The sequence below is a fragment of the Salmo trutta genome, chromosome 1 (genome assembly GCF_901001165.1).
Source record: "Salmo trutta chromosome 1, fSalTru1.1, whole genome shotgun sequence".
NCBI lineage: Eukaryota > Metazoa > Chordata > Actinopteri > Salmoniformes > Salmonidae > Salmo > Salmo trutta.
Window position 1 is genome coordinate 58,073,888 of NC_042957.1, and position 20,339 is coordinate 58,094,226.

The following is a 20,339-nucleotide window of genomic DNA, read 5'->3' on the forward strand; positions in this document are numbered from 1 at the left end:
CTGATCCAACTTTGATGTAATGTCCTTAAAACAAGTCAAAATGAGGCTCAGTAGTGTGTGTGGCCTCCACGTGCCTGTATGACCTCCCTACAGCGCCTGGGCATGCTCCTGATGAGGTGGCGGATGGTCTCCTGAGGGATCTCCTCCCAGACCTGGACTAAAGCATCCACCAACTCCTGGACAGTCTGTGGTGCAATGTGGCGTTGGTGGATGGAGCGAGACATGATGTCCCAGATGTGCTCAATTGGATTCAGGTCTGGGGAACGGGCGGGCCAGTCCATAGCATCAATGCCTTCCTCTTGCAGGAACTGCTGACACACACCAGCCACATGAGGTCTAGCATTGTCTTGCATTAGGAGGAACCCAGGGCCAACCGCACCAGCATATGGTCTCACAAGGGGTCTGAGGATCTCATCTCGGTACCTAATGGCAGTCAGGCTACCTCTGGCGAGCACATGGAGGGCTGTGCGGCCCCCCAAAGAAATGCCACCCCACACCATGACTGACCCACCACCAAACCGGTCATGCTGGAGGATGTTGCAGGCAGCAGAACGTTCTCCACGGCGTCTCCAGACTCTGTCACGTCTGTCACGTGCTCAGTGTGAACCTGCTTTCATCTGTGAAGAGCACAGGGCGCCAGTGGCGAATTTGCCAATCTTGGTGTTCTCTGGCAAATGCCAAATGTCCTGCACGGTGTTGGGCTGTAAGCACAACCCCCACCTGTGGATGTCGGGCCCTCATACCACCCTCATGGAGTCTGTTTCTGACCGTTTGAGCAGACACATGCACATTTGTGGCCTGCTGGAGGTCATTTTGCAGGGCTCTGGCAGTGCTTCTCCTGCTCCTCCTTGCACAAAGGCGGAGGTAGCGGTCCTGCTGCTGGGTTGTTGCCCTCCTACGGCCTCCTCCACGTCTCCTGATGTACTGGCCTGTCTCCTGGTAGCGCCTCCATGCTCTGGACACTACGCTGACAGACACAGCAAACCTTCTTGCCACAGCTCGCATTGATGTGCCATCCTGGATGAGCTGCACTACCTGAGCCACTTGTGTGGGTCTCATGCTACCACTAGAGTGAAAGCACCGCCAGCATTCAAAAGTGACCAAAACATCAGCCAGGAAGCATAGGAACTGAGAAGTGGTCTGTGGTCCCCACCTGCAGAACCACTCCTTTATTGGGGGTGTCTTGCTAATTGCCTATAATTTCCACCTGTTGTCTATTCAATTTGCACAACAGCATGTGAAATGTATAGTCAATCTGTGTTGCTTCCTAAGTGGACAGTTTGATTTCACAGAAGTGTGATTGACTTGGAGTTACATTGTGTTGTTTAAGTGTTCCCTTTATTTGTTTGAGCAGTGTATATTCATTTTGATTATGTTGACCCTACATAACATGGACATAGGGAGAGATCTCCATCTCTGAACATCGGATTCAAGCCTATCTACTAAAGGACAATAATTAATTGTATATGCCTCCTCCAGATTGCATGGTATCAGTACACCCAGGTATTGCATATTTGTCTTTGTCCATTTCCACTTAAATGTACTTCCTAAGCTTGAAAAGTTATAATTAGAAAGTATAAGTAAGGATAAGTAACATAGGCTTTAGTAATTTGGGAAGAAAGTGTCTGTAACATTCCACTGGGAATCCATCATTACCAGGAGATTTCCTGTTTTGTACATCATTGATGGCCTCCAACAGTTTACCTGGGGTAATGTTTCTATCATATACATTTTCTCTGCTTCACTTATAATTGCTAAAATGGCCTCATTAAGGAAATAGTTTATATCATCCTTTGAATGTTTTCAGATTGATACAGTTTGTGATTAAAGGTTTTAAAGACTCAGTTAATTTCAGAAGTATCCATTGTTATGCTACTATCAGGGGTTTGAACGCTATGGATGGTATGTTCCTCTTCCTTACTTTACCAAGCAAGCATTTTCCCTGCACTTTCACCTTGCTCAACATATTGGTGCTTGGATTTCATGGCAGCAATCTCTGCATACCGGGTGTTTATTGTGCCATACTCAAGCTTCAAAGTGTTCAACTGTTGAAGGATGTCAACCTTTCTATCTAAACTGTGTGGATTTTCTGTTCTAGTATTTCTAACCACAGGTTTTCAATAGGGTTCAAGTCTGGAGATTAAGATGGCCATTGCAAAATGTGGATTTTCTGGTCAATTAACAATTTATTTGTGGATATTGATAGTTGGGCTTATTGACTTGCTGGAAGATCCACTTGCGGCCAAGTTTCAGCCTCCTAGCAGAGGCAAACAGGTTCATGGCTAAACTGTCCTGGTACTGGGCAAAGTACCACAGGACCAGAGGAAGAAAAATAGCCCCATAACATCAAAAATATTCCACCATATTTTAGAGTAGGTATGAGAGAGTTCTTTTTTCTTATGTAACTTTCTTTGACACCAAACCTGCCACTAGTGTGCGTGGCCAAAGAGCTCTATTTTCATGTCATCCAACGCCTGGAGTTTGCTAAACGGCATTGGCACTTGAATTGGAACTGGTGCTATGGTCAGATGACATGAAAATAAAGCTCTTTGGCCTTGGACTCCAGTAGTGGTTGTGGCATCAAAATAAGGATGTATAGGCAGAAAAGAACCCCATACCTGTCACGCCCTGACCTGAGAGAGACGGTTTATTTCTCTATTTTGTTAGGTCAGGGTGTGGGGTGGGAATTCTATGGTTTATATTTCTATGTTTTGGCCAGGTATGGTTTCCAATCAGAGGCGGGCTGCCTATTGTTGTCTCTGATTGGGAACCATACTTAGGCAGCCCTTTTTCCCTCCTTGAGTTGTGGGATCTTATTTTTGTACTGCTTTTAAAGCCTGCAAGACGTGACGGTCGTGTTCCATTGTTTATTATTTTGTTTAAGTGTTAAGAGTTAAAATAAATATCAAGATGAACACATACCACACTGCACCTTGGTCTACTCCTTTGGACAACCGTTACAATACCTACCATCTTTCCACTGGTCCTGGGGCCCTTGTTAAGGCAAAGTGGGTGGGGTTATATCCTGCCTGTTTGGCCCTGTCCGGGGGTATCATCGGATGGAGCCACAGTGTCTTCTGATCCCTCCTGTCTCAGCCTCCAGTATTTATGCTGCAGTAGTTTATGTGTCGGGGGGCTAGGGTCAGTCTGTTACATCTGGAGTATTCCTCTTGTCTTATCCGGTGTTCTGTGTGAATTTAAATATGCTCTCTCTAATTCTCTCTTTCTCTCTTTCTTTCTTTCTCTCGGAGGACCTGAGCCCTAGGACCATGCCTCAGGACTACCTGGCATGATGACTCCTTGCTGTTCCCAGTCCACCTGGTCGTGCTGCTGCTCCAGTTTCAACTGTTCTGCCTGCGGCTATGGAACCCTGACCTGTTCACCGGATGTGCTTGTTGCACCCTCGACAACTACTATGATTATTATTATTTGACCATGCTGGTCATTTATGAACATTTTAACATCTTGACCATGTTCTGTTATAATATCCACCCGGCACAGCCAGAAGAGGACTGGCCACCCCTCATAGCCTGGTTCCTCTCTAGGTTTCTTCCTAGGTTTTTGGCCTTTCTAGGGAGTTTTTCCTAGGGAGTTTTTCCTAGCCACCGTGCTTCTTTCACATGCATTGCTTGCTGTTTGGGGTTTTAGGCTGGGTTTCTGTACAGCACTTTGAGATATCAGCTGATGTACGAAGGGCTATATAAATACATTTGATTTGATTTTAAGGTCAACAGCATCATGAACTTTACACAGTACCAGGACATTTTTGCCAAAAACTTGGTTGCCTCTTCTAGGAGGCTGAAACTTGGGACGTAAGTAGACCTTCCAGCAAGACAATAACCCCAAGCACACATCAAAATGAAATGGTTAATTGACTACAAAATTAACATTTTGCAATGGCCATCTCAGTCTCCGGACTTGAACCCCATTGAAAACCTGTGGTTTGAATTGAAGAAGGCAGTCCATAAGCGCAGACAAAGGATTTCAAGGATCTGAAAAAATTATGTATGGAGGAATGGTCTAAGATCCCTCCCAATGTCATAAAACATTTTAGAAAAAGGCTCAGTGCTGTTATCCTCGTAAGGTGAGGTATTGAAAGGTATTTAAAACAGGGGTGCCAATCATTTTGACCCCTATCTTCTTTAGAAATACATTTTACTTGTTAAACAAAATCTGTTTCTCTGAGCAATTATATAAGTATAAAATAATAATTTCCCTTTTTTTTAGCATACAATATAGCTCAGTATTTGTTACATTTCTTTTTTGTCTTTTTTCCTGACTGTACATTAACTTTTGAGAGAATTGGAGAAAAAAAATGTAACAGTTTTATGGGTGAGAGAGGAGCCTTATTTGTGAATGTTCTGTTCTGTGTGGCTCCATAGTGTGTCAAAGTCATGCATTGTGACCTTCCTCCAGAGGCCTGGGAAACACATCCTGTATCAATTAGAACACTGGGGAGTCTGACTAGATGTGGAGAGGAGACCTAGAGAACACACAGCTCCACCGCGCTGACGATCCACAACAACGTCTGGAGCAACAACACAACACGGACCAACTGACTGACTGGCTGGCTAGCTGGCTGGGGCCCCAAGGTGGACCAGGATTTACTCCTTGTTCCAATTTGCAAGGGGGGATTACTTATTTTTCATTATTCCACATTTATATATATATTATTGGGCTCTCCATTCATTTTATAAAGCACCTGAAGGAAAACCAGATCAAGCAAACTGCATAAATACTGTCAGACGGAATAGATAATGACAGCGGGTCAAGTTGCGAGTGAGTCACGTCTCTCGGCTCCTGGAAGAAAGTGATTACCGTAACACGTCGCTGACAATCTCCCCAAGATAATCCTATTTCTCACATGGAGCTCAAATTGTATTATGTCACTATGTTTTTCGCATATTGTATCAAAAACTGGGTAAAGATATGCGCACTATCAGGGAAATTAAGAACAAGAGGAAAAAACGTAGCCCCGGGGTTGGCATTGAGGCATGTCGTTTTGTTGAGCTCTCTGGTTTCTGAGCAAAGATGGTTTCTCTGGCGGTTGAGTAGAAAGAGACAGAGAGAGAGAGAGGGAGAGGGAGGGAGAAAGAACGTGTGGCGTAAAGGCGTGCTCTCCACCCAGATGAACAGATGGCACCGCCTAAGTGCAGAGATTCATTTTATATCTCCATCCCATGTTGCCGCGCGGCAGACGTGGGCTTTCTCTTTTTTCAGATGTTATTTTACAGGATGATGGATACACACGATGCTTAAGCTAATGAGGAGTGGGTGTTTCTTTGTCTTTATTTCCTCCTCTCTCTCTCTCGCTCCCGCTCACTCTGCCTCCCTCTCCCGCTGTCACATCACCTTCCCTTGCAGAGCTGAGCCTCATGCTAACCATTCTCCCTCAAACCCACGCTTAGAGCTCAAACCTATACAGGCTTTTGGATATGCCCCACAATCTGAGTAGTCAGTGTTTACAGCTGGTGTTAAGACCTGGGTGGATTCCTGAAAACACATTTGACTGGATGAAGTGAAGAACAGTGAAGATGATGCTCAAGTAAACACAGCATGTAAGACTTGAACACACTCTCAACAGTCCCTCTGTTACATCACTTCAAAAGCTACATAAAACCTTGCCGTTCACCAGGAGAGATGGAAATGAGTGCTATGAACAGATGAACAGGAAGAGTCTGAATGGGGAGAGAAGCCAAGAAGGCCCAGCAGCCAATGAGGATGCTCCCACACACCAGGCAGGTAAACTTGTCGGGTCGTTAGTGGCTGTTGTTTACTGAAGCCTCCCAATAGAGGAGACTAGCTGACCCATGTCTGCAGCCAGTGAGTGGTACAAATGGCAAACATCTCCTGGAGTCATTATTTATGCAGGATTGCCCTTGGGAGTCTTTGCACTTGTTTACACAGTCACGGCACTGTCCATTTATGACGGCTCCGAGGAAATGAGCCGCTATCCACCAATTTGTCCTGGACGACGAGGCTTTGAGACCCCGCTGCCCAACGCTACTGGGGGAAGGAGGAGGGACGGCACGGAACACAACCCCTCTGTACTGTAAACAACCAACCTGAAACCAGGGACACAAAGACCCAAGGGTATGGGAAAGTTCTGTGGTGCTGACGGGAGCAGATCACACAGTGTTTCTAGGATACTTGGATAAAGGGCGAAATCTCTGCCTTTGATTAGTACTTGAAAATGTGTATGCATTAGATATGTCAATGCAAATGATACACAGAGAGGAATGATGGAGGGAATTCAATTTGGCACCTAAAGAATTCAAAGCAAACGACTCCTCCGTACAGTTCTCAGGTTCTCCTACAAAGTGGTCAGAAAGAAGATAAGCGTAAGACATGGCTGAGAGGGAAGAAAAATGGGCTAATTTAACATGCTTCCCCCTAAACCACTCCAAACCTCCAGAGTTTAATTGCTGTGAGGCAACATTATCCCCTGCAACATTGTGTCTGTCTCTTGGCTGGGATTCAAATGGGTACCTGCTGTATCCACTCCCTACACAATACGGTGCCCACTGAGCCATATAATCCTCTCAGGCCCTCCTCTTCAGGAGAGGCACATTCAAAAAACTCCTCTTCCCCATCTTTGTCATGGTGCTTATTTTGAATAAGAGCAATCAGTATCACCATGTACACCACAACACACCGGTGAGCCATAGAGCAGGTGACACAGAACAGGACTTAAACAAAGAGACTTGATTTGCTGCTGAGAGATTTGAGGCTATTTTTCCATTCCTCCCCGCAACTCCCTGGAGTGGCCGTATTTCTGCTTATGTTCAAATGTGAATCAGTCACATGGGCTGTTGGATTCCTGCTGAATCATCCTACGCTCCATCACCGAGCCAGCCCTGCGCTTTTCAAAGTAACTACTCTCTATGCAAGAAGAAAACAAACACAAACCCATGCCATATCTCCTTCTGACACCACTTCAAGTTCCCTTGAAAAGGAAAATGATGACTAGCTTTGAGGTGAGTGTGAAAAGATTCAACACATTTCCACCCAACTGCAGAAACGGACTAATCTGAATGAGATCTATTGTCTACTGCAGTGCAATGATGGATTTTAGTTAAATCAAACATTCGCTCGTAAATCATAGTAAAGTAAACAAGTAACTCTGCTATTTGATGCTGAGAGTGAGACTGTCATTGAGTACACAGGACACAGGGAAAGACTAATTCCTGATAATATTTTCTTTTGGTAGAGTATACGATTTACTTATTTTTTAATTTTTTTTTATTAATAATACAAAACATTCACATACAAACGACAACATCATACAAACATCAACGACATCACACCTGCCCAGACCCACTAGCCCCCCCATGTCCAGCGCCCACATCACTTTCTGCCACATGAAGATTTACTTCTAAGAGAACTTGATTCATATGAGGATAAGGAAACCGTATCCTACATGTTGGTGAAATGAGCCTCGTTCTGTAGTATATGTAACAGTTATCTACACAGGGTGGTAAATGTTCACATTTGTAACAGTCTTACCTGTCTCAGAGGTCAGTTGATCACTGTTCGCTGGTCTTGGGGCTAATAGTCATTGTCTAGTGCCGTGTACCAGTCTTCAGTGGTGCTGCAAGCCTAAGCCAGTCTCAGCATCACTCTGTGTGAAGCAGCGTCTGCGAGACAAAGGACAGCAACATCTGCTATGAAACACTACAGTATGTACTGTATCAAACATCCCATTTATAGGTCTGTGTGGAACCATTCTAACACTGTGGCTCCTCCTCACACAGGGCTACAGTAGTTTCCCTGATACCACTTCATTTCTAATGTTGCATCGCCAGGGGAGGTATGGCTAATGCTGCCTTAGCTTGAGGCTGTATGATAAGTGGCACACTCAGCATAATATACAGTAGTGTTACTGAGTGAGAGGAGCTATTTTAAGCATCCACTTGTGTTGGCAAATATTAGTGGAATGAAACTAGTTTTGTCTATTAAACTGATATTCATAGGCTAGCCCTGTATTAAAGCGCAGGAGACTAACCATAGAAGCTATATGTCAACAGGGATAACCTTCTGTTTCATTGTTAGGGAAAATGCATTCAGAATGCAATCAAATAACAAGGGAGCACAGGCTGAACATGGAAGGCTACATGAAGGAACACAAGCTCCTTCTAGAGGTCACATACACATAACAATGATACACTGCTGACAAGGGGAAAATATGAGGACTTTTGAAGCACTGTGGAAATGTATGAAGAAACGGATGTAAGGGTCATTTTACAGCGCAATACCATTAACACTGCTGCCCTTGTCTGTACTGGAACAGACACGCACGCACACGAGCACACACGCACACACACACTCTTTTACTCTCTCTATTACACACACACACACACACACACGCACACACACACACACACACTCACACACACGCACTTTTACTCTCTTTATTACACACACCTCCCCACAAAACAGCATTTGTCCCTCTTCATTCCTTCTCTTTTCTCCTCTGAGTAGGAGAGGTGGACATTTTAACTGCGTCTGCCAGGAGATGTCTTCCTTTCACCTTGACGGCCATATAATGAACTTTCTCATTTTGAGCTGAGCTGAGCTTACACAGTCAGTCAGCTATTTTCTCTTTGAGACCTTCTTTTCTTTCGTCTTCTGTCATATCCCTCCGTGGTTTTGTCAGGGTGATCTCCAGAGTGAACGTGTGCACGTATATTAAAGAGATGGGAGACATTTGTGTTGGGTATTCAAGCATCCACTTCATTTAAGGTCCCAATATGATTTATAACATAAAGTAGGGAGAGTACTGATACGATTGTCCTTTTTAAAATGGGGCCAAATATTAACTAAGTATTTAAGTCTAGGTATTCTATAATCATTTACCAGAAGGAAAAATGGCAAAGAAAATCCATTTGTTTTTGATTCCAATGATGTAACAAGATACTATAACAGTATGGATTTACTTCCTGTATCAATACATACAGTGTACTCTGGAAGTTGACATTTACCGGGCATCATGGACATATGCACGCACGCACGCACGCACGCACGCACGCACACACACACACACACACACACACACACACACACACACACACACACACACACACACATTTGCACACACGGTGGGCTGGCAGGGTGCGTTCATAGACAGCTGGTGAAGACAGGGTGCGCTCTGGCTGCTAGAAGGAGCTGATTCAGGTGACATCTGTGCCTCCTGTTGCAGTGCAATAGTAGAAACACTAAAAGTGAATTACAACATTAATGACAGTGCTCTGCAAGCTGTCGTTCCACATTACACATCCATTATTCCTTGCATGGCTACTCAGAGGAATCGTTAAGGAATAGCCCCCCAAAAATGCCTCTCTCTCTCTCGCCATCAATCTATCGATCATTCATCATTCTCACACCTCCCAATTTCACACTTTTAAAGGCCCTATACAGCCATTTTATATCAATATCACATTTCTGTGCAATCTTGGTGAAATCTCATATGTGAGTAGTGCAGATGATTGGCCAGTAGTACAACAACATGTATGTGATAGTGGAGTGGAATGCTTGTGCCGTCTGCCTGAGGGGACAGGCTGAGAGGAAGACTGGCTGGATGCACACAACCATGATGGCAGGCACCCGGCCGTCCGATAGGCATCACATAGACATCTCCCAGCTGTCACCCTTCACCACACTTTCAATAACTTCAAATCCCCCTAAAACTCATAGAATAGAGGCGCAGTCGATCACTCATAGCTCCCTTCACTCTTCCCTGCTCTACAGGGAAATAACAGCAGAAAGAGAGAAACAGTCAGGATCCCATCCTCTCCTCTCCAACAGAAAAGCACCAGGCACCATCCCCCTAAGGACATGGGGAGAACAAGGCTTTCATCATTTGGGTTAAGAAACAATAACCAAGATTGGTAACACTTAAGTTGCCCCCTTTGCGATGTACAATAACTACACAGTTATAACTGTAGAAACAACATAGTAGTTACATAGGTGTTGCTATGTAATTACATAGTAATATCGTTGTATCGCGACCAGTTATAGCCTAATATTAATACAAAGACCACATGGAAACTTGGAGTAATCTATATATGGTTGCTATATATATACTGAACAAAAATATAAACACAACATGCAACAATTTCAAAGACTGAGTTAGAGTTCATATAATCTATGGATTTCACATGATTGGGCAGGGGCGCAGCCATGGATGGCCCTGGGAGGGCATAGGCCCACCCACTCGGGAGCCAGGCCCACCCACTGGGGAGCCAGGCCCAGCCAATCAGAATAAAAAAAAATCCCACTAAAGGGCATTATTACAGACTGAAATACTCCTCAGTTTCATCTGCTGTCCAGGTGGCTGGTCTCAGACGATCCCGCAGGTGAAGAAGCCAGATGTGGAGGTCCGGAGCTGGCACGGTTACATGTGGTCTGCGGTTGTGAGGCCAGTTGAACGTACTGCCAAATTCTCTAAAATGACATTGGAGGCGGCTTATGGAAGAAAAATGAACATTAAATTCTCTGGCAACAGCTCTGGTGGACATTCCTGCAGTCAGCATGTCAATTGCACTCCACCTTAAAACTTGAGACATCTGTGGCATTGTGTTGTGTTACAAAAATGCACATTTTAGAGTGGCCTTTTAGTGTCCCCATCACAAGGTGCACCTGTGTACTGATCATGCTGTTTAATCAGCTTCTTGATATGCCACACCTGTCAGGTAGATGGATTATCTTGGCAAAGGAGAAATGCTCACTAACAGGGATATGAACAAATTTGTGCACACAATTTGAGAGATATAAGTGTCGTGTCTTTGGCATCATTAAAGTGAAGACTGTTATTTTATCAAATCAATTCTCTGTAATTATTATTACGTGATTAAACTAATCATGTAAAAGTAATTAACTAGGAAGTCGGGGCACCAAGGAAAATCTTCAGATTACAAAGTTATAATTTTCCTAATATAACTCTTCAGATATTTTAATATCTGATCAATTATTCTTCTAATTAATGAATTATTATTTACCTCACATTAGTCTCATTCCAAATGTCGTTGTTGTTATCTGTTAGTTATCTGCATGAACCCAGCCTTTACTATGAATCATCCATACATCAATTGTCTTAATCATTTATTTTCTAACTAAGTAAATAATCACAGAAATGCATAAACAAACAGTAGATATTGTTACAAGGAAATGATAGGGGAGGTTCCCTAGTGGGCTAAGCCGATATGACGGCTTGGTGGACAAAGGGAAGTGGGTGTGGACTGAGAAGGGCGGGAAAGACAAAAGAGTCACTACACAGTTGATAATTATATTAATTGAAATGCTAATCCTTTGCACATGAACGCTCACTCATTCAGGAATAATTGCAATCAATATATATTTACGCTCAGTGTGTCGTCGTGATCTCTGTTGAAATCGTCTGTCTTTCTGTTGGAAAGTTCATCCAAGCGTCTCTCTGCTTCCCTGGAGTCTTTCGTGGTTAGAATGGATACTTCAGAGTACCATTCAGAAATGTTCTTATAGTATAGATGTTTCGGCGGTTGTCGGTCTTCGCATTTCATGTTGACATAATTTCTAGCTGCAGACTAGTAATTAGAATCTAAGATTTGCTCTTATTCTGTCCGGACCGATAGTCTCAGAGTTTAACCATTTCCCGCCGTGTTGTAATGTTGTGTGTGTAGGTGGCAGGGAAGTCAGGCGCAGGAGAATCCAACTTGGTATAAATGGAGTATTTTAATAACGTTACTAAAACTCCAAAACCAAAATGTACATAATAAATAAAAGTGGGTACAAGAACCCATCGCGCACCAATCCATAATACACGAGCATATGCACAAACAATCTCTGACAAGGACATGAGGGGAAACAGAGGGTTAAATACACAACATGTAATGAATGGGATTTGAACCAGGTGTGTAGGAAGACAAGACAAAACCAATGGAAAATGAGAAATGGATCAATGATGGCTAGAAGACCGGTGACGTCGACCGCCAAGCACCGCCCGAACAGGGAAATCATCGACTTCGGCATAAGTCGTGACACGTGTAGCCAATGCTCCACGTGGTATGGTTAGGAGTTCAACAACCATTACAACCTTACCTTATACTGAGGTTTTTGTGGTCTCTACTCAACCTTCGCCCCCTCAGCTGACCGAGGTACTGATGGTCTGAAGAGGATTTCTTCAGGTAGGGGTTTTATTCGTAACAGTAGAAAAGGGCTGTCCCATGAGCCAGATCCTGTCTGTGCTCATTGGGGCGGGCCAATGACGTAGTTAAACTTTAAAGGGAATACAATTCTCTCACATTAACATCATTACATCATTTCATAAATAGTTTCATCTTTACTCATTCATTTTATACAATAATTAGACTCAAACCTCATAATGGAGGCACCTGTATAAACAGAGTTATGGTAATGTCGCTGTATTGTCTATCATGAGGTCACAAACGTGAAACAAAACGGACGGGTCGTAGCTGGTTTCTCCACCGACCATTTACACATTCTCCAAAACATGGACATTGTTCAGTTCTCAAGTTCTGTGATGTAGAAGAAGTTCCTTTGTTCTACTGCCAAACTATTTCTATATATATACTGCATGGCCAGGAGGAGAGAGTCTCCTCCAGGAATTTACGACCTGAGATAACAGAACCTGGGTGTAGAAGGGAGAGCTCTATACCCAGAAAGGGCCACGTCATGACATAAGCTTTTTGCACGTATGAAAAATGTCTGGGATCTTTTATTTCAGCTCATGAAACATGGGCCACCACTTTACATGTTGCGTTTAAATTCAACGAATCACCACTTCACATCGGTTTTTAAATAGCGACAGGGGTTGGCTTTCATTCGAATGATAGTTTAACCTTCAAATCCATGAATTCATGTGAGGCCAGAGACGTTTTATGGGAGGAGAGACCGATTTTATTCTAGTCACCTGTCACGACTTCCGCCGAAGTCGGTCCCTCTCCTTGTTCGGGTGGCGTTCGGCGGTCGACGTCACCGGCCTTCTAGCCATCGCCGATCCACTTTCATTTTCCATTTGTTTTGTCTTTATTTTACACACCTGGTTTCAATTCCCCAATTACATATTCATTATTTAACCCTCTGTTTTCCCCATGGTTTTTGTGCCTGATTTTTTTATGTATGTTCAGTCCGTTATTGTGGGCTCGGTATTTACGACATGTTATTGGAATATTTTAGTAAAGTTACTTGTGTTACTCATCTCTGTGGTCCTGCGCCTGACTCCTCTGCACCAGCTACACCCAGACCACTACACCACCGTGGTCTGAAAACGACAGCCGCATTCTAAGTCCCATTATGGACTGGCGTGTATGACAAAAATACTTGTACTAAACCAAAGATATTGATCCGTTTCAAGCAATCGATTTTGGGAGAACGTGATGACTATAAACTATAATACTCACATCACCAATCTGAGGTAAAATTATGTGTATGTCCTGTAATTGTTGTGTGGTGAAAACGTTTGTCTGTGTAATGTAGCAGGCCTAACACGTTCTATCCACCAGTTTACAGTCAAATAAATGTCGGTAACACTTCCTCTGTGAATAATGTATGTATATCCTAGCACACCCATAGTGCATGTATCCATAACAGGTAATAGATCCTCAAGTTAATTAACCCATTCAACAAATACAGTAAGATTTTCTTCACCTGAAGCTCTTTGATATTCTTCTTAAGTTGTGCAAAAAGAGACTTAGCGTAATATAATATAATTCATAAAGCCAAAATAATTCTCTATTTCGATATAGGATGATAGTAAATGAAGCACACTCACAGATTTTTACAACAATGACATCTATTTATCATTACTTTAACCATGGAGGGCGTTTAAAAATAGACAATTGAAACAGGCGCCCAAGACTATAGCTTCAACAGTGACAGCAGCCTGAACCGTTGATGTCCCTACTATTATCTGCAAAGGTTGTTGCAATGTAACTACAAAGTAATTCAACATTTCACTTCACTTTACATTAAGTTGCTCGCTCCTGGGTAAGTACATTGTAAATACATGTATATCCCTTGTAACAACAGTGTAATTACAGAGTTGGTTGTTAAAGATTGTAACGGCTGAACGGCTCATTATGAGAGGCGGGTAGTGTGTTGTGTACCTCCAATCAAGTTTAATTGTGATGTTAAATTGACATTTGTGTCATATTGGCTTAGATGTGATAGTAGAAATAATTTAACATTGAGCATCAATCAATCCCTACTTATTGTGCGTACAGTACAGTGAAAAGGTTATACCTAATGTTCTCCTATCTCCTGTCTCCTAACTTCTCTTAGTTAGCCTATTGTCTGCAAAGGTTGCTACATTGTAACTACATATTAATTATAAAGGTTATACCCTACTGGGTTTCACTTTACATTAATTTGCTTGCTCCTGGGTAGGTACAAGATAATCAAATAACATTTCTCAAATGCTTCATAAACAACAAGTGTAGACTAACAGTATTTATGGGCCCTTCCCACAATGCAGAGAGAAAGAAAATAGTGAAATAATAGAAAACTAAAACAACTAATAATAAAAGTAATAATAAATACACAATGAGTGACAACTTGGCTATATACACGGGGTACCAGTGCTGAGTCAATGTGCAGGGGTACGAAGTAGATACAGTATGCACATATAACTAGGAATAAAGTGACAGATAATAACCAGTAGCAGCAGCATACGTGATGAGACATAAAAGTTAGTGCAAAAAGGGTCAATGCAGAAAGTCCAGGTAGCTATTTGGTTAACTATTTAACTAACTATTTAGCAGTCTTATGGAAGCCAATTCTAGATTTAATTTGGGATTGGAGATGCTTAATGTGAGTCTGGAAGGAAAGTTTACAGTCTAACCAGACACCTAGGTATTTGTAGTTGTCCACATATTCTAAGTCAGAACCGTCCAGAGTAGTGATGCTGGACGGGCGGGCAGCTGCAGGCAGCGATCGGTTGAAGAGCATGCATTTAGTTTTACTTGCATTTAAGAGCAGTTGGAGGCCACAGAAGGAGAGTTGTATGGCATTGAAGCTCGTCAACACAGTGTCCAAAGAAGGGCCAGAAATATACAGAATGGTGTCGTCTGCGTAGAGGTGGATCAGAGAATCACCAGCAGCAAGAGCGACATCATTGATGTATACAGAGAAAAGAGTCGGCCCGAGAATTGAACCCTGTGGCACCCCCATAAAGACTGCCAGAGGTCCGGACAATAGGCCCTCCAATTTGACACACTGAACTCTGTCTGAGAAGAAGTTGGTGAACCAGGCGAGGCAGTCATTTGAGAAACCAAGGCAGTTGAGTCTGCCAATAAGAATGTGCTGATTGACAGAGTCGAAGCCTTGGCCAGGTCGCTGAATACGGCTGCACAGTATTGTCTTTTATTGATGGTGGTTATGATATCGTTTAGGACCTTGAGCGTGGCTGAGGTGCACCCATGACCAGCTCGGAAACCAGAATGCATAGTGGAGAAGGTACAGTGGGATTCAAAATGATCGGTGATCTGTTTGTTAACTTGGCTTTCGAAGATCTTAGAAAGGCACATGTACTGACCTCACCTTCTGGATGATAGCGGGATGAACAGGCAGTGGCTCGGGTGGTCGTTGTCCTTGATTAACTTTTTGGCCTTCCTGTGACATCGGGTGCTGTAGGTGTCCTGGAGGGCAGGTAGTTTGCCCCAGTGATGTGTTGTGCAGACCGCACGACCATCTGGTAAGCCTTGCGGTTGAGTGCAGTGAAGTTGCCATACCAGGCGTTGATACAGCCCGACAGGATGCTCTCGTTTGTGCATCTGTAAAATATGTGTTATAGTTGACAAGCCAAATTTCTTCAGCCTCCTGAGGTTGAAGACGCTCTATTGCCCCTTCTTCACCACACTGTCTGTGTGGGTGGACCATTTCAGTTTGTCGGTGATGAATATGCCGAGGAACTTAAAACGTTCCATCTTCTCCACTACTGTCCCATTGATGTAGATGGGGGTTTGCCCCCTCTACTGTTTCCTGAAGTCCACGATCATCTCCTTTGTTTTGTTGATATTGAGTGTGAGGCTATTTTCCTGACACCACACTCCGGCGGCCCTCACCTCCTCCCTGTAGGCCGTCTCGTTGTTGTTGGTAATCAAGCCTACCACTGTAGTGTCGTCTGCAAACTTGATGATTGAGTTGGAAGCGTGCATGGCCACGCAGTCATGGGTGAACAGAGTACAGAAGTGGCCTGAGAACGCACCCTCGTGGGGCCCCATTGTGGAGGATTAGCGGGGTGGAGATGTTGTTTTCTACCTTCACCACCTGGGGGCGGCCCGTCAGAAAGTCCAGGACCCAGTTGCACAGGTCGATAGATCGAATATGTCCGTAAACACACCAGCCAGCTGGTCTGCGCATGCTCTGAGGACGCGGCTAGGGATGCCGTCTGGGTCAGCAGCCTTGCAAAGGTTAACACGTTTAAATGTTTTACTCACGTTGGATATGGAGAAAGAGAACCCACAGGCTTTGGTAGCAGGCTGTGTCAGTGGCACTGTGTTGTCCTCAAAGTGAGCAAAGAAGTTGTTTAATTTGTCTGGGATCAAGACGTTGATGTCCACGACGGGGCTGGTTTTCATTTTGTAATCTGTGATTTGACTGTAGACCCTACCACATACTGTCATCGCCGTGTGTGGAGGTGGCAGGGAAGTCAGGCGCAGGAGAAACCAACTTGGTATCACTGGAGTTGTTTTAATAAAATAAACAAACAACGAACTCCAAAACCAAAATGTACATAAAATAACATGGGCAACAATACCCGTAGCTCACTACTACAAAATACACGACACAAAATAACATACAAACAATCTCGAACAAGGACATGAGGGGAAACAGAGGGTTAAATACACAACAGGTAATGAATGGGATTGGAACCAGGTGTGTGTGAAAACAAGACAAAACCAATGGATAATGAAAAATGGATCAGTGATGGCTAGAAGACCGGTGACGTCGACCGCCGAGCACCACTCGAACAAGGAGGGGCATCGACTTCGGCAGAAGTCGTGACACATACATCTCGTGTTTGAGCCGTTGAATTGCGACTCTACTTTGTCTCTATACAGACGCTTTGCTTGTATGATTGCCTTACGGAGGAAATAGCTGCATTGTTTGTATTTGGTCATGTTTCCAGTCACCTTGCCATGATTAAAAGCGGTGGTTCACGTTTTCAGTTTTGCGCAAATGCTGCCATCAATCCACGGTTTCTGGTTAGGAAAGGTTTTACTAGTCACAGTGGGTAAGACATCGCCGATGCACTTGCTAATAAACTCGCTCACCAAGTCAGCATATACATCAATGTTATCCCAGTCCACGTGATCGAAGCAATCTTGAAGCGTGGAATCCGATTGGTCAGACCAGCGTTGGATAGACCTGAGCACGGGCGTTTCCTGTTTTAGTTTCTGTCTATAGGCTGGGAGCAACAAAATAGAGTCATGGTCAGATTTGCCGAAGGCAGGGCGGGGGAGGGCTTTGTATGCATCGCAGAAGTTAGAGTAGCAATGACAGGATGTGCCTTGTTACAATTGTTGTTACCAGGTCCTAGCCTATTTATCAACCCTGGTATTCCATGTGGCTTCAATGACAGTGGCACCTTGTAGTTAGTAACAAATAACAAGGTCCGATTTTGGTTAGAGTTATTAACGTGGTAATTCATAGATGACTTTAAAACGTAATTACAAAACATGACTTAAATAGTGGAACAAAAAATGTGTAATAACATCCATAATTACACATGTGGAATAAACTTCAGCAAGTGGCTGTGTAATTACACATTCCTTGTTCCAAATGTTTAATAACTGAAAGCGCTACAAACGTATTACCATGTAATTACATAGTAACACCTATGTAACTACTGCAGTATTACTACAGTTATTACTCTGTAGTTACCTAGCAGTAGGGGCAACTTAATGTACAATTCATTTAAGACGGTTTGACAGCAGTACCCAACTACTATAAATCTGCTCTCTCGTATAGGATCAATGGTAATCTGTAAACTCTCTGTGTGGTTGATTATTGGGAATAAAGGGCCTGATGATTAGACAGAGGCGAGCATCAGGAGCACGGTGATGTGGGATTTGAGGCTGAGCTAACCTACACTTTTCTTTAGGATACGCCGCCGCCGTGTAATTTGGAATTCTGCCACCTAGAATGGAATAACCATTCATTGCCGAGCCGAAGCATCTCTCCTGAGAACACAAACAGATCCTCAACATATTCAAGCGCTTCTTTTTGTCTTGACTGTGATTTCTTCATTCAGGAGAGTGCCACACAAAATGTGTCGTACTTGAAGTGTTTTACAATTACTAGGTGATTATATCAGCCAGCATTGGCATATTAAAAGGAAGACAGTACTTGAAGACACAGATAATGATGGAGTGTTGAAAATCATTTCCTACTCATTATTAACGGCAGACATTGAATACTGGGAGGAAAAGGGGGCTATAAATACCCATAAACCTTTATTGTGTAAATAATCACAATTAGGCAGAAATAAGATCAGACTGTCTTTGTTGAAGGAAGCTAATTAAAAACGGGGAGATAGCTGGTGAACAAGGCTTTGTGTGGGAGATTGGAGCTGTGCAACAATCTATAGGAGGAAATTATTGTTCGCTTTTTCCTCTCATCCAAACAGAGAAAATAATGTGTTACGCTCTAAAACCAACCCTGCAATTTTGTTTCAAGTGTGGGGTTTCTCTGTTTGATATCATATTTCATTCAACAAACGTAGACTTGTCGGTGCACTACATTAATGTTGAAAAGGTCTGTGCAGAATAAACCTTGCCTTTCAGAAAGTAGTCACACCCCTTGACTTTTTCCACATTTAGTTGTGCTAAATTGAGATGCTGTTTCACTGATCTACACATGATACCCCATAATGTCAAAGTGGAATTTTGTTTGTAAAACATTTTCGAAATTAATCAAAAATGAAAAGCAGAAATGTCTTAAGTCATTAAGTATTTAACCCCTTTGTTATAGCAAGCCTAAATAAGTTCAGGAGTACAAATGTGCTTAACAAGTTGCATAAGTTGCATGGACTCATTCTGTGTTTAATAATAGTGGTAAACAGGATTTTTGAATGGCTACCCCATCTCTGTACACCACACATACATTTATCTGCAAGGTCCCTCAATCGAGTAGTGAATTTCAAGCACAGATTCAACCGCAATGACTCATAAGGAAGGGCAACTTCTGGCATAAAAATCAATTTTATGTCCTGACTACAAAGCGTTATGTTTGGGAAAATCCAACACAACACATCACGGAGTACCACTCCTCATATTTTCAAGCATGGTGGTGGCTGGATCCTGTTATTGGTAAACTTGTCATCGGCAAGGAGTAGGGAGTTTTTGAGGATAAAAACAAAGGGAATAGAGCTAAGCACAGGCAAAATCCTAAAATCCTAGAGGAAAACCTGGTTCAGTCTTCTTTCCAACACACATTGGGAGACAAATTCACCTTTCAGCAGGAAGACAATAACCTAAAACACAAAGCGAATCTATACTGGAGATGCTTACAAAGACAACATTGAATGTTCCTTGGTGGTCTAGTTACCGTTTTCACTTAAATCGGCTGAAAATCTTTGGCAAGACTTTTAAATGTCTTTCTAGCAATTTGACAGAGCTTGAATATTTTTTTTATAATAATGGGCAAATATTGTACAATCCAGGTGTGCAAAGCTCTTAGAGACCCAAAAAGACTCACAGCTGTAATCGCTGCCAAAGACGTTTTAACATGTATTGTCTCAGGGGGTGAATAGTTATCTAATCAAGATATACTACTTAATTTTTTATAAATGTAGTATTTTTCTTCCACTTTGACACTAAAGAGTATTTTGTGTATATCGTTGTCCAAAAATGACAATTCAATACAATTAATTAAATACACAACAAAATGTGGAAAAAGTCAAGGGGTGTGAATAGTTTCTGAAGTCATTGTATGTCATGAGAAATGGTAGCATCAAACGAGTTAATATGAATGATTTCAATTAATCAAAGATCTATACCTTGCAGTATGCTTTCCAGTGTCCAAATTTGTCAATTTATTAGACAAAAGACCCTTTCACCAGAACACATATTGGAGTTGCGTTCACTCACATATTTCCTATATTTCTCATACAGCTTCAATGCACTTGGCAGTAGTATGGTCTGTATGATCAATAAAAAGTCAAGAGCTAAAAGCAAACATTGTTTACTAGTCAAGAGCCAAACACCTCTAATATACTGTTTGATCCAGCAAAGTACTCTTAGTGCAACACTTCAACCACGGCCCACTTCTATGTCTCATTTAGCTGGTGATTATGGCTTTCAATGACATCAAGTAGAGAAAAATTACACATAGATACATCT

The 20,339-nt window shown here is 42.8% G+C and overlaps 1 long non-coding RNA gene across 1 annotated transcript in view; it reads right to left on the reverse strand.

The window, feature by feature from the left end:
* The window catches only part of LOC115202545 (uncharacterized), a 263,397-nt gene that overhangs the window by 169,042 nt on the left and 74,016 nt on the right, over window positions 1–20,339 (reverse strand). Inside the window, exon 3 of the long non-coding RNA XR_003880010.1 lies at window positions 7,507–7,637. This is a non-coding gene — a long non-coding RNA (uncharacterized LOC115202545). The remainder of the gene's footprint in view (window positions 1–7,506; window positions 7,638–20,339) is intronic.